General features: G+C 40.3%; 1 long non-coding RNA gene across 2 annotated transcripts; it reads left to right on the top strand.

Moving 5' to 3' along the window:
* Positions 1-256: 256 nt before the first annotated feature.
* LOC106397055 lies at positions 257-2,472 on the top strand. Of its 2 annotated transcripts, none has more exons than XR_007323929.1 (3): positions 257-689; positions 1,226-1,986; positions 2,075-2,472. It is a non-coding gene; the product is annotated as an uncharacterized LOC106397055 (long non-coding RNA). The 2 variants fall into 2 exon arrangements; XR_001279619.3 differs by having other exon boundaries at positions 1,226-1,989.
* Positions 2,473-12,544: the final 10,072 nt, after the last annotated feature.

Here is a 12,544-nt window from a genome sequence, read left to right as displayed (position 1 = left end):
ACAAACCGAAGCAAACTAACTATGGTTTAGTTCAGTTGGAAAAATACTAGAACCGAACTAACCGACCTCGAGCCGAACCGAGAAAATAACCGAAGTGTTCATCCTTAGTCTTTATATTTCCTCCTAAAATTTTATGAAAATTTTATTTTCCCGCTTAAATATTATTTTATTCAGAAACATAAAAAAATAAATATAAAATTTTACATAATAATAATTTTTTACTACACTAAAACTGAAAATCTAAAAAAAAGTCATTAATCCTAATTTTTAGTTCTCTTCTCTCTCAGCCGTCACACAAACCCATCTCAGATCTAGTAGCCAAGCAAAATCTCTCTCTCCCATGCATCTCTCTCTCTGACGCCAGAGCTCTCAATCTCTAGCAGGACCTCTCTCAAGCTCCCTCCTCTCTCTTGCTCGCCTTCAGATCTCCTCTCTAGCCGGATTCTCTCTCTCCCGTGCCTCTCTCTCTCGCCGGACCTCCCTCACGGTTAGCTCTCTCTCTTGGTGTAGGATGGTGTAGAAGAAGCATGGCAGAAGATGATGTAGAAGAAGCTTGACGGAGGAGGCTCCTCGCCGTGACTTCTCCAACGACTTAAACCGTTGAGAAGCTTATCGCTGTCAATCCCTTCAACCCTGAGATCTTACCTGATCTTATGAACACTCGTATGGTAGCTTGAATCTTGGTCAAGGTATAGCAAGACAACCTTCTGATTAAACATGTTTGTTTGTGGCTTATCAAAAATTACTCTCTGTGATTTTGTTTTCTCTTTGTTAGTTTCTTACCCTCTTAAACATATGAGGTTCTGCGTTTTCAGTGGCTCCGTATATGCTTCAGTGTCCATGTTTGGTGTTTTTATGTTGGATAAGATTTTGGGCTCTAAGCTTTTTAAAACTCATTTCTTGGAAGTAAAGATTCATTTCTTTGAAGATTTTGGGTACTCTTGTTGATAATTGGGTGGTTTTTTCCTTAGATTCTCAGTGAGATGTTGTTCTTGGTGAGCTCTACTTTAAAAAATGTGTAGCCTTTCTATTGGTTTATATAGATTTCACATTGTATTTCGGTTTAGTTAATTGTACCTATTACACCCGGTTTGTTCCGGTTAGCTGATCTTATCAAGTGTATATAGTTACTCACTTGTCACACGTTAATACTAACAGAAAAGTATTCCTTATTTTGGCTTCTTCTTCCTCTCATGAACGTCCTTTTCTCCATGTTTGGTATCAGAGCATTTGGTGGGAAAGATTCCCCCTGTCTCGGAGAGTAACCAGGTGGAAGATTCATATATATTTCCTCCTCTAAATCTCCATTGAGGAAGGCATTTGATATGTCTAGTTGAGAGAGAGACCAGCCCTTTGCAGCCGCAACAGCAGTAAGAAGTCCCTATATGGATTCAAACAGGCATCTCGCCAATGGTTCTTGAAATTCACAGCTGCTTTACATCAGTTAGGATTCAAGACTTCTTCTGGCGATCACACACTTTTCATCAAGAATTCTGGCAATGTTTACATGGCTGTCTTGGTCTATGTTGATGATATTATAATTGCCAGTAGTTGTGATCATGCCAAGGCGCTCTTAAAAACAGCTCTTGAAGCTTCTTTTAAACTCAGAGACTTGGGTACACTTCGATATTTCTTTCTTGGGGTAGAGATCGCTCGTTCTTCTGCTGGGATTACTCTATGTCAACGCAAATACAATGTGAAATCTATATAAACCAATACTTTCTTCTATTTTCTCTGATGTTTATGTGAATTTTCATTGGTTTAGTCGTTTCTTGTGATTATGTAAACCATATATCGAATAAAAATAAGAACTTTTAGATATATGGGTGAGTGTTTTCTGGTGAAGCTCAAAGAGAACGTGTGATCTTATTCTCTAAATTTATTGTTATGCTGGTGGTGGCTGCTGGTGCAAACCCTGTATTGATTACTAGAGGAATTGAGAAGACAGCAAAGGCTTTGGTTGCCGAGCTCAAGAAAATGTCTATGGTGGTTACAAATTTTAATAAAAATCTATTTCTTTGAAAATGTGACGATTTTGTAACAAAAAATTCTGAAAGTAAGTGATGTCATGTAGGTTGAAGACAGTGAGCTTGCGGATGTGGCAGCTGTTAGTGCGGGTAACAATGCAGATATTGGAAGTATGATCTCTGAAGCAATGATCAGAGTGGGCAGGAATGGTGTGGTGACTCTTGAGGAGGGTAAAAGTGCCAAGAACACTCTCTTACGTTGTGGAAGGAATGCAGTTTGAGGAAGTGTAATGATTTTGAACAAGAGAATGTGACGTGTAACCAATCATTTGAATAAATCATGATTCCTTGTAATGGTACAGTGAGCTGAACTTGATCCTTTAGTCTTCCCTAGACATGTAATCCGCATCACCCTTCCACTTGGATCCTTTTGTTACGTACCAATCTTTGTTTTTACTCTAAACAATGACCAACTCTGCAAGATGACAAAGTGTAATTGGCTTTAGTCTCATGATTTTTATGTTGCAAACACTTATCAGGAAAGATAATCAAACTTGCTGTTACTTGAAGCCAACTCTGATAGAATTTGCTACAAGCTTGACATGACATAAGTAGAAAACTTTAGATATAGAAAGTGCCCACACAACTATACACACACAGAGTCTTATTGTTACAAATGTAAAAGAGCTGCATCAAAGACAAGAAGCTGCTGAGGTTGCAAACCATTTGAGGTTGTAATCGTAGACATTTGATATACATAGTGATGCTAAACTCATATGCATAAGAAGATATTGATGTACAATAGTGATAACCACGGAAGTTATAAATGTTAATAACCTCGTAAATACCATCAATTAAATTATAAGTTATCAATTAAGTCCCATTATTGACTAGTATACATGAATTAACAATAAAATATTAATTTTTTTTATAGTTTTAGGTAGAAACTTTACTAAGCATAAATGTTGGTAACTTCATGAATAACACCAATTAAGTTATAAATTTCATTCAGTAGTCTCATTATCGACTAATAAACATAAATTAAAGTCGTCCATTTAAGTTAGTTTTGCAATTGATTTTTAATCTAGACGACTTACATGGAAGTCGTCTATCTTTATTTGTTAAAAAAAAAATTCGAGACGACTTCCATGTAAGTCGTCTAGGGTAAAGGGGTTAGCTTTGCATTTGAACGAATTGTGTCAGAAATTTGACTTTTCGTGGACGACTTACACATAAGTCGTCCATTAGAAAATTAAAAAATCAATATTTTGTTATACCTAGACGACTTCCATGTAAGTCGTCTCAGGTTAGTTTTGCAATTGAAAAATAAAAAAAAAAAATTATTCTTTTCTAGACGACTTACACAGAAGTCGTCCGTCCGACGATTTACCCCAAAACTTGGAGTCAAACCCAAAACAATACCCCAACTTGGGTCAAAGGCAAAAGTAACCTAAAAGGCTATTGAAATTACAACTATCCCCTTGTGACCAAACAAAAAAACGGAATTTTTTTTACGTTTCTACCCCTCGCAAGTCGTCTGTTTAGACGACTTGAAAATAAGTCGTCCAGACGACTTAACTGAAAGTCGTCTGGACAGTTAGTCTTAAACATAATTTAAAATTTTTGTAAAAAATATTTTGATAAGTGAAAAATGGGAATTATGTAATTAACATATGTCTTAGGAGGTATAAATTAAGATATAACAAATTTCAATTGTTTTCAGTATAGATGAGTGAAAGTAGTGAGTCATGATATTCTTTAGTTTATGTTTCATCAACATATGTTGTAGTATTGTATGTGTTCTTAGGGTTAGATTTTGGAAAGCATTAAAACCGTTTTTGAAAATTTTTAAAATTACTTATGCGTGTTCATTTCTGTGTATAGTAAACACTATTTAAGTATAATTTGATTTTATAACGTGGTTAGTTAGTTAATCTAGTCATTTTAGTTTAGGGGTTCATTTTAGGGTCTAGGACGACTTAATATTTTGTCGTCTGAAAACAGACGACTAAATATTAAGTCGTCTGTTGTACATTATCAGACAGAATAAGTCGTCTAAACCGGACGAAACCTTAAAGTTTACCAATGTACTTTTAAAGCTAACCGGATTATTTACCCAATATATAAGGTGATTTTTTTTTTTTTGTTTCATTTTTCGCGAAATTCAGAAACCCTAACAGTTCTCTCTCAAAGGCGATTTCGAATTCCCACGATTTCCGAACAAACCATCGTTCTCAACGTCGGCTATCTATCTCACTTCATTCTCACCGTTGTCGCCGCAGCTTCTTCTAACCCTAGCGCCGCCGATTCCTCTAAACCCTAGCGCCGCCGATTCCTCTAAACCCTAGCGCCGCCGCTTCCACTATTTCCGAACAAACCGTCGCCCTCGCCACCGTGGTCACCAACGTTCTCACCGCCGCTTCCTCTAAACACTAGCGCCGCCGCTTCTTCTAAACCCTAGCGCCGCCGCTTCTTCTCTGTAAACCTTAGCGCCGTTTCTCTGTAAACCCTAACGCCGGTAAGTCATCAATCTCGAGGAAAAGATGAACATAAAACGTTGTCTCTATCAATTTACTCATTCTCACCGTTTCACGTTTATTTTTTCAGATCTATAACCGCAATGACGAGTAGTCCAACTCCTTCTGCGACTAATCAGGTCCGCTTTGTACTGGAAGACTTGTAAGTAATTTAAGTCGTCTGGAAAGTCTTCCAACTGGACGACTTAGTAGATGACTTAAATATAAGTCGTCCATTTGGAAGACTTTCCAGACGACTTAAATTTAAGTCGACTTTCCAGACGACTTAATTATAAGTCGTCTACTAAGTCGTCTGGACTTTTATTGTTGTCTTTGATTATTTTGCAGACAAAAAGGATGGATATTCCAGAACTCCCCCGTAGGTTATACACATCAGGGGAAGAGCCAGAAGCCCACAATAGCATTTCGTATCATACGGATAACAGCAAGTTGCATACTGCTCTTAGGGAAGCTCTTACTGATGACGAATTTGAAGAGTTGAAGGAGTCGAGTTTGGGAGTTTTCATCAAGTTCAAGGAGCAGGGATTTGGTTGGGATTCAAGGCTGGTTCACTACATGCTCAGTTTCAAGCTGGACATTAAGAAGAAGTATGAGATGTGGTCTCTCGTTGGTCTAGAACCTTTGAGGTTTTCACTGTTAGAGTTTGAAAACCTCACTGGTCTAAACTGCGAGTACATCGAGGACCTTGAGACACCAAAATGTGACGTTACCCAAGAGATGGTTTCTTTCTGGGGGATGCTGGGAGTTCATCTGGAAGCTGGGCCAACTACTGATCAGATAATAGCAGCACTGAAGAGATGCGGGGATTGGTCCATGGAAGATCGCAAGCGGCTCGCGTACCTCTCCATCTTCACTGGATTCATTGAAGGGAGAAAGTTTTCAACCGCTACACGATCTACTCTGGCAAGGCTAGTGATGGATTTAGAACGGTTTGAGAATTATCCATGGGGGAGAGTCGCGTTTAAGGTGCTGATGGACTCTTTGTAGAACAAAGAAATTACTGGCTGTTACACCGTGGATGGGTTTATACAAGTTCTTCAGGTCTGGGCGTACACAGCTATGCCGGAATTGGGTGCTAGTATTGGTGGTCCCAGAGCAGACAGTCCGTCTCCACCGATACTGGCTTACGAGGGCAGCAGAGGCCGCAGATCAATGAAAGCTGCTATCTTGAGTCAGGTATTTACTTCAATCCAAAAGACTGCGCAGACGACTTATAATAAGTCGTCTGGAAGGTCGTCCAGCTGGACGACTTATCGGACGACTTAATTAAGTCGTCTGGAAAGTCTTCCCAGCTGGACGACTTATCGGACGACTTAATTAAGTCGTCTGGAAAGTCTTCCCAGCTGGACGACTTATCGGACGACTTAATTAAGTCGTCTGGAAAGTCTTCCAGCTGGACGACTTATTAGACGACTTATTATAAGTCGTCTGTTTGTAGACGACTTATAATTAAGTCGTCTATTTAGTATTTTTTTTCAAATATCTAACTCGATTCTTCTATTTACTGCAGACCCGCGTGATCAACTTTGTTGAGAAGGACATTAGTGAAATGTGGCCAAAATGGGACTCTGATGTTGAGGACCTGCCCGCGGAGAACATCATTAAAGTCATGTATGAGCGGAGACCGTGGAAGTGGACCATGGATTGCTGGGAAGTCACTGGTACTAAGGTCTATACAAAACCTAAGGTTGTGACTCCATCGAAGAAAGCCAAAGAGATGGTTGTGTTGGAGGAGGAGGAGGAGGAGGAGGAAGACAATCCAAGACCTCGGAAGAAAGCTCGTAAAGAGGCTCCTAAAGTGGCTAGTGAAGAGGCTAGAGAAGAGGCTAGAGGGGTGACCATAGAGGATTTGGAAATTATGTTCAAGGGCGTAGCTGACTGCATGAAAGAAGGGTTTAAGAAGTGCATCAGGGAGTTTAGGAAGTTGTCCGATAGATTGGAAGCTGTGGAGAAGAAGGTTGGTGTCACCAATCAGGCTACCCCTCCACCTCAAGATAAACAGCCTACCCCTCTTGCCAAAGAAACCGAGGGTAGTAACAAACAGGCTACCCCTCATGCCAATGAAACCGTGGTTAGTAACCAGCCTTCTCCTCATCAAACCAAACAGCAGCCTCCTCCTCCTCATAATAAACAGCCTCCTCCTCCTCCTCAAAAGAAACAGCCTCCTCCTCCTCAAAAGAAACAGCCTCCTCCTCCTCCTCAAAAGAAACAGCCTCCTACTCAAAAGAAACAGCCTCCTCAAATCAAAGAGGTTAGTATCAAATCCAGGGTTAACTAGTTGTCCAGACGATTTATATTTAAGTCGTCCAGGGTCAACTAGTCGTCCAGACAACTTTTATTTAAGTCGTCCAGGGTTAACTTGTGTGCAACTTTTATTGCAGAGATGGTTGCCGGAGGATACAGCAACCGAGGCGAACTCGGTATATAAGATCTTGCCTGAGGATAAAGCAGATGGTGTCACCTCCAAAGAGATTGTTGCTGTCACTTCCACCGATCACCAACCGAGCCTCGCTTCCACCGATCAACAACCGAGCCTCGCTTCCACCGATCAACAACCGAGCCTCGCTTCCACCGAGCCAAGCGATCCAGTTTCAGAACCGAGCCTGGTTGTATTGGACAAGCGTGCAAAGAGTAAACGAGCGAAGAAACCTGCTCCCACTGTGAGATCTCCTTATACGGCAGAGAAAAAAAAAGATAAAGTGGCAGCCTATAATCCATTTCCGCCAGTAAACAAAGATAAGTTGAAGGAACTCGCTGATTGGTTGAAAACTGATCCGTAAGTGATTGCTTTACCCATAATAGCTTGATTTAGTCGTCCAAAACTGATTGCTTTTTTGTTTGCAGTCATTATTCAACTAAGACCGAGGACAAACCACGTACATCACCAACAAGGTGGTACCACTTCCTCCGGACAGCCAGAGAATGGCTGGAAGACTGCGTAAGTCTTCTGCACACGATTTAAGTCGTCTACAAAGTCGTCCAAGTAGACTACTTTCCAGACGACTTAAAGATAAATCGACCACGTAGACGACTTATATTTAAGTCGTCTGGTAACTTCTAACTTGTTATATTTAATATGCAGCATATAGATGCTTGGATTAATGTGCTAAGGCAGAGGTATCAGGAGAACCCACAAGCTTTCAGGAGCGAGCGAATGTGCTTCCTGGATCACAACTTTTCCCAGTCTTGGAGAGAGCAGTATCAGCTCTTCAAAACATCGGAACCTGATCACAAAGGTTTAGGAAGAGTTCTACCTGGTGGGGCGTCGAATTTTTATGACGGATCAATACCTTCATTTTGCCAATCAAACAAGAAGTGGGGGGAGGACATTGATGATATCTATGCGCCAGTGAACTTGAACGACAAGCATTGGGTTGCTATTTGGATATCGATCCCTAAGAGGCACATAGTCGTCTGGGACAGCATACCTTCATCTAGTGTACCAGACGCATGGGATGCGATAATGGAGCCTTTTCTCCAGATGGTCCCTTATCTGCTTGTTGAGTGCGCAGCCACCGACGAAATACGGGTCAAATACGGGTTGGAGCCATACACATATGAGAGACCGCTGAAAGGTGTACCCACGGCCAACAATGGTGATTGTGGCGTGTACGCTGTAAAGTACATTGAATGTCATGCTCTTGGGTCTCCTTTGACCCTAAAGACTTTGCTAGGTGCAACGCGAAGAAAATGAGGGATAATATGGCGGTGGATATATGGAAGGAGCTTGTTGATCAGCATTGAAAGAAAATGTGGATGGTGATAAGTTCGTGGGCATGTATGATTAGATTTGTGTTTGTATTTGAACTTGTCTTTGTATTTGAACATGATTTTTTAACGACTTATTATAAGTCGTCTGGAAGGTTTGGACGACTTATTATAAGTCGTCTGGAAGGTTTTCCAACTGGACGACTTACACTGGACTTCTAAAAATAAAATACACTGGACGACTTACACTGGACTTCTAAAATAAAAATACACTGGACGACTTAGTAGAAGGTAGTCTAAAAATAAAATACACTTGAAGGGATAGTAGAAGGTCGTCTAAAAATAAAATACACTGGACGACTTAGTAGAAGGTCGTCTAAAAATAAAATACACTGGACGACTAAAATTTAGTCGTCTGGACGGGTAATCAAGACTGGACGACTTAAATTTAGGTCGTCTGGACAACTAGTCAACTGGTTGTGTACATTGTGGTTTCGTATGGCCAGTTTCCTTGCAGTTTGAGCATCTCCGTGCCCTGTGTTTCTTCCTGGGTTTGTGTCCTCTCATCCTAGATAGCTCCAACCAAGATTGCCATCTTGATTTCTTCGGTCTCCCCCGACCACGCTTTAGTTCTGGAGGAAAGCATTCTCGTTCCTCAATATGTTGTGACACGATAGGATATATATTCTCTGAGTATCCTGCATACAGATAATTCTTTGAGTACAGTGGACATACAAGTGTGGAGATATGCAAACCAGCATGTATTCCAGCAGCTATAGCATGAGAGCAAGGTATTTTCTCCACTCCATAGACACCACAATCACACTTTGCATGTTCCAAATCAACCACACAGTCCATTTTGCCACCTTTGACAAAGAAATGCCATCCATCAATTGGTTCGACCGTCATCGTATCCGCTATCTCTTCTCGAACAGCAAGCAAGTATTCAACACCCCCGCTATGTTCAGTTGTGAGACTCAAAGCATCTTGTCTCCTTTTCCAATACCATTTTCCTAACTTCTGCCTTATGAACTCCAGCAGGAACGTAATCGGAAATCCTCTTGCTCGCTTCAGTGCGGAATTAATAGATTCAGCAATGTTGCTTGTTTTTATGTTGAACCTGTTCCCCTTACAATAAACCCTTGACCATAGCCTGACGTCGGCTTTCTCCAAATACGTTGCAAGTTCCGGGTTTGCACTCCGTATCTCAGCCATGTACCGGTCAAAATCGTAAACCGTGTGAGCATAAGCAGCCCCTTTCACCAAGTACATGAGATGTTTCCCTTTAAACTTTTTGACAATGTTATCTTGAAGGTGATAATAACATATTCCTCGGGTTGCCCAAGGAAACACCTTATCACACGCACTTTTAATGGCCTTGTGCCGGTCGGAGACTATCACCAGAGGCTTGTCATGAGATATACAACTAGCCAATTTTGTGAAAAACCATTCCCAAGAAGGTACATCTTCCTCATCCACGATCCCAAAAGCCAATGGGAATATCTGAAAATTGCCATCTTGTGCGGCTGCAACTAACATAGTTCCTCCATACTTTCCACTTAGGTGAGTTCCATCCACCACAATGACCCTTCTCTGATACTTAAAACCTTTGATAGAAGCTCCAAAAGAGAGAAATAGATACTTAAATCTTTTCATAGAATCAAGTTCTATCGCCGTGATAGAATCAGGATTTGCAATGGAGATTTGCTCGAGATATGATGCCAGACGCGAATACCCTTCTTCTGCTGATCCTCTCACCAATCTTTGTGCATATAACAGTGCTCTGTATGAAGTGGTGTAATCAAGCGCCATGCCAAACATGTTCCTCATTGCATCAGTGATATGCTGCGGAGTTATCCCATCAATGATTCCAACACGATCAATGAAAAGACTACCTACATACTTCGGAGTACAGTGTCTCCGCTGAGCGATTCGGTCTCCCGCTGAGCATAAATGTTTTTCCACATACTTTGTTACCCAAAACGTGTTTGTCCCATGTTTGACACTCGCTCTGACCTTCCATCCACAATAGCTAACCCGACATGTTGCCACAACGAGAGTTTTCGTTGATTTGTATAATCTGAAAGAAAACTTACCCCTCACTGCTGCCAACCGCAGCTCTGAAAGCAGTGCACCCTTGCTAACAAAACTCTGGTTGACATAGATACTGGTACCATTCGATTTTCCTCCTTCAATAGCATTTGTCTTAGCATATGTCTTTTGGATTTCTTCAAAACAAATATTATCATCATCTTCCTCGTCCTCATCTGGAACCTTTCCATAAAGACTGTAATCCCCACCATTCTGATCCGTTTCACCAACAATAGAATTATCAGCATCCTCCTCCCCATTTTCCCCCTCCCCATCTTGATTTTCATCTTCAACAACTCATTATCACCAACATCTTCAAACATTCATCAGCTTCATCATCATCACCAACATCTTCTTCCCATTCACCAGCTTCATCATCATCACCAACATCTTCTTCCCATTCACCAGCTTCATCATTATCACCAACATCTTTTTCCCATTCACCAGCTTCATCAATATCCCTTTTCTCTGAAACCGTTTCGACCTTGCTGCGGCTTGATACACAAAGACATACTCTATGGGTTTTGAGTATCTCCAGCAAGTTTCGAACTTGTCTATCACTTGTAACATGAATGGGAAGACTGCCTGGAGCCATCATCATTTCTGCTGGTAATGAGTAGCTAATCTCCACACTCACTGTTCTCATGTCCAGGTTATAATCTTCTTGAGCCATTGCAACAAGTTCAGCATGTGTTGAATCTTCATTCAATAAAAACAATCTTGCTCCTTTGAGATCATCAACCACAAAATCCCAACGGAAATCTCTCAACAACCATTCTCCATACACTGCATGTAACTGAAAAATCATCTGCAAATATTCAAAATAAAACACATTAGTAAACATAGAGAAAATGAAGAAGTTCAATAAACATTGCCGCAGACGACTTAGCATTAAGTCGTCCAGAAGACTTAAAGGTAAGTCGTCTAAAGAGGTCACACTTTTGCAATTGAAAATTAAAAGGGACGACTTAATTCTAAGTCGTCCGGCTTTGTTTGTTAAAAAAAAACTTCAGACGACTTATATATAAGTCGTCTACGAGAAACGGGCTAGTTTTGCATTTGACCGAATCGTGTCAGATCTTTGACTATTTCTGGACGACTTATAATTCAGTCGTCTCTGGGAAAGTTAAAATTTCAATATTTTATGAAAACTTGACGACTTACGTGTAAGTCGTCCTAGGTTAGTTTGTAATTGAAAAATAAACTTGAAATTTAACTTTCTCCAGACGACTTAGATGAAAGTCGTCCAGCTAAACGACTTAATTTAAGGTCGTCCGGGATAAGCAAGGTTTGACCAGAAAATTGGGAAAAATTCTGGACGACTTTGCTTTCCCCGGACGACTTTAAATTAAGTCTTCTGGAGGGACGACTTTATATTAAGTCGTCTGGTTAAAGTTAAATTATGAAGTTTTATTTTTCAATTACAAAACTAACCTAGGACGACTTACACGTAAGTCGTCAAGTTTTCATAAAATATTGAAATTTTAACTTTCCCAGAGACGACTGAATTATAAGTCGTCCAGAAATAGTCAAAGATCTGACACGATTCGGTCAAATGCAAAACTAGCCCGTTTCTCGTAGACGACGTATATATAAGTCGTCTGGAGTGTTTTTTTTAACAAACAAAGCTGGACGACTTAATTTAAGTCGTCCGTTTGACCAGAAGACTCATCAGTAAGTCTTCTACATACAGATGACTTACTAGTAAGTCTTCTACGCGAACAGATCTTGAAAAAAAATTCAAATTCGTACCTTAAACTAGGTGAGATGACTTCGTTTGCACACAGGGTCTTCTCCAACCACCCAGAACCTCAAACGAAAGCAACCGTAAGTCAAAACGAAAGAAATATGGCTCTGTCAACCATAGCCCATATTTTGAATCAAAAGCTTGAGTTTTTTGGATGAATATAGAGAGAAAGTGAAAGAAATGTTGTTTTTAGTTCATAACAATTGAAACAGAGAGAGTGTAAAGAGATTTACGTGCATTAAAGGGCATTAAAAGCTCCAAACAGTTCGTACAAGGTTGTTGCCACTATTCATTGCAGTGGCAATATTGTAAATACTTGAAGAAGATGAGGTTGAGACAGTAAAGAAGCCATTTTCGAAAAAAAAAAAAAAATGTTAATGGCATTTTCGTAGATAAAATGCAGGTGTGGGGTTAAAATCTCAAAAAAAAAAGAGTCAAAAGAAAATTAGTTTTCTGTTTGACTCCAAGTTTTGAGTCACTTTTGCAAAAAGCCA

Source organism: Brassica napus, chromosome C5 (genome assembly GCF_020379485.1).
Source record: "Brassica napus cultivar Da-Ae chromosome C5, Da-Ae, whole genome shotgun sequence".
NCBI lineage: Eukaryota > Viridiplantae > Streptophyta > Magnoliopsida > Brassicales > Brassicaceae > Brassica > Brassica napus.
The sequence above is the reverse complement of the archived record's forward strand: the minus strand, read 5'-3'. Positions and strand labels throughout refer to the sequence as shown.